A 2,942-nucleotide genomic window follows, 5' to 3' on the forward strand; every position below is an offset into this window, starting at 1 on the left:
AAGGTAGAGTGGAACAGAGGACAGTGGCCAATATCCCCAAATCGTATTACCCTGGATACAATGGATACACACACCACAAACATTTTCAAAGACTGCATTAACTTTACTTCATGGAGAAATAAGATGTAGTGACTTGTTCAACCCGTCAATTAGAAGCTGGTCCAGATTTAAGACTGGTTTCCTGAAAGTCATTTCCAACTTCCCATCTTCCATCTGTATCTCTACTGATGAAAACAGAACCTTTTTGCAGCATCTTGTCTTCGCTTCCGCTTATTCTGGGAGCCTTCTTTCCCAAGTGTCTTAGTAGGTGTTTTATTGCTGTGAAGAAACACTATGACTGTGACAACTCTGATAAAGCATTTAATCGGGGCTTGCTTATGGTTTCAGAGGTTTAGTCCATTGTTACCACAGCAGGGAAGATGGTGGCACGTAGGAAGAGTGATCCTACGTGATCCACAGTGAGCAGGAAGAGAGAGATACTGAGCCTGGCTTCCTCTATCGAAACCTCAAAGCCCACCCCCATGACACACTTCTCCAAGAAAGCCTCGCCCACGCCAACAAGGCCAGACGTCCTAATCCCTCTCAGTAGTGCCACTTTCTGGTGACTAAGCACTGAAATAGATGAGCCTATGGGGGGAGGGGCGTTCGTATTCAAGCCACCATACCAAGTGTCCACAATCTCACAGGAGCTTACAGCAAGGTTCCTGGAGGCTGCTGAGGCCAAGCCATGTATGGTGGGATTAGATTCTTGGCCAGGAGATCCCAAGAAGCCAGTGTGTGGAGCTGTAAAGGCGACACACACTACCCCCCTTAGAAGCAAGCCGGGATCTGGGACATGTGTGGTGGTCGACACTCTAATCTCGACGGGATCAACTAAGAGGCAAGCCTCTGGTCGTGTTTGTGGTGGGATCTAGGCTGAGTGAAGTAAGGTGGTAGCACCAGTCCTGGGACTGGAGTCCTGGACCAAATACAGAGAAAGCAAGCTGAGTACCCACTTTCCTACCACGGTGGACTGTGCCCTTCAACTATGAGCCAAAAGAAAGCCTTCCTCTATCAAGTTTGCTCTTATCAGGCATTCTGTCACAGCAGTGGGAAAGGCAACATGATGTGCTTGTTGGAGGGGCTTTGCCAACAGCAGGAAGTGGAGAAAATCTCAGGAAGCCAACTAGTCAAACTGCCTTGTCTCCAGTGCATGTATCCATGACTTGTTAGCACAAAGAAATACAACAACATGAAGATGCTAGCTTAGAATCTGCCCTTCTGTAATAGCTATGGGGCCCAAGTCTCTCTGCTTCTTAGAGACTCAGTTATAGTATCTCTAAAAATGGGTGAATTGCACTTACTTTGTCCCACTGAAGAAACTATACTGAAAGATTACCTTGACTGTAGTAATAAGTAATATATCAGAGAGTAAGACAATTGGAAAATGTTTACATTAAATCTTTTGTGGGTCCAGGTGGCTATGAATGAAAAAAGAAATGGTATTGTTATGTCTTGATGGCCAGTACGTTCAAGTCAAAGAAATCCAGACACACTCTAGCTTAGGTTCAGATAGATGGTGAGAGGGGGATGGGTGGATCTAGCCTCTAGCTCCATGTGTCCAACGCTGGGGCCACTGTGCCTTTGGGTACCCTGACTTATCCTCTATTCAGATTTTTTTCTTTGCTATTCCTTGTCACGGTCACTGTTTTATTGCTGTGAAGAAACACCATGACCACAGAAACTTACAAAAGAAAGCATTTAATTGGGGGCTTGCTTATAATTTCAGAGGATCTGTCCATGACATGGTGTGGAGCATGGAAGCTGCTCCACTACTAAGTTCTACTAACTGTGGAATCAAACATTCAAATATCCAAGCCTCTGGGGGCCATTTTTATTTAAATCACTATAGTACAGGTAAGCTTCCTACCTAGGGCAAGCACTGTGAGCCACTGTCAGTGCTCTGGGTTTGCCTCCTGATGCCGTGTGGGCCTTCTTCAAGTCTGGAGGCTGGAATGCGTGTCACAGAAACGTGGAATGGTCATATGCACGCAGTAGGTTCCCGTTTTCACCGTCTGTGATGAGCGAAGGAAGGCTTCGTTCCTACAGATCAGGCAGGAAAGCCCCATCGTCGCGCTGTAATTGGCCTGGATGGGTCACGTGCCTACCTCAGACGCATCTCGGTGGCCACAGGTCTCATTACCCTCGGCTTGCCTTGGCTCTCAGGATTTTCCAGTATGTCTAAGAGGAAAAGGAAACACACAGAGACATGGCCATTCCCATTTGTAACCACAACAGAAGTTAAACAATAAATGACCCAAACGAATCTGGATTCTCAACGTGTTCTAGCTCTGGAGGTGTAAGCTCACCTGCAGGTGTCTGGGGGACGGTTGCTCTGGGAGGAAATCTTCAGTCCATTATTCGGCTTAAGTTTGGCAGGCGTCAAGTATAGAAGAGGTGCATTCTGTCAAATTCATTTAGGGAGCAGAGTGAAGGAACTGACAGCAATGCCCAGCAACTTCCCAGCATAGCAGAGGACGGACAGACACCCACACTGCAAAAGCAACTCTGGAGCACCCATCGGCACAGAAGAGACCCACAGGGTGCCTGACCGGAAGAGCCGTGATTCATGATGGAATCAAGCCTTCTGGGTGGATGGGCTACTGTATATCCAGAGTTGGAAAAGTATCCTCGAAGGAATGCATGAGGCCCAGTGTATCTTGTTGGAGGATTAGAGAGAGAGTGGGGGAGCAGATTTGGTACCTGGAGGAATTTTCAAATGTGCCATTCACAGTGATCATCGCCAGCGCCTTCTCTACATCTGTGACCAGACATGGCCTGTGATCTTTACAGGAAGCCCACGGTGCAACTCCCAGTTCCACAGCATCCTGCCATGGGTTGCTCTTCCTAAGACCAAAACTTAACACTGGGAGCTAACCACAGCAGTTGGGAAATCCCTGCAG

The sequence above is a fragment of the Apodemus sylvaticus genome, chromosome 3, assembly GCF_947179515.1.
Source record: "Apodemus sylvaticus chromosome 3, mApoSyl1.1, whole genome shotgun sequence".
Lineage (NCBI taxonomy): Eukaryota > Metazoa > Chordata > Mammalia > Rodentia > Muridae > Apodemus > Apodemus sylvaticus.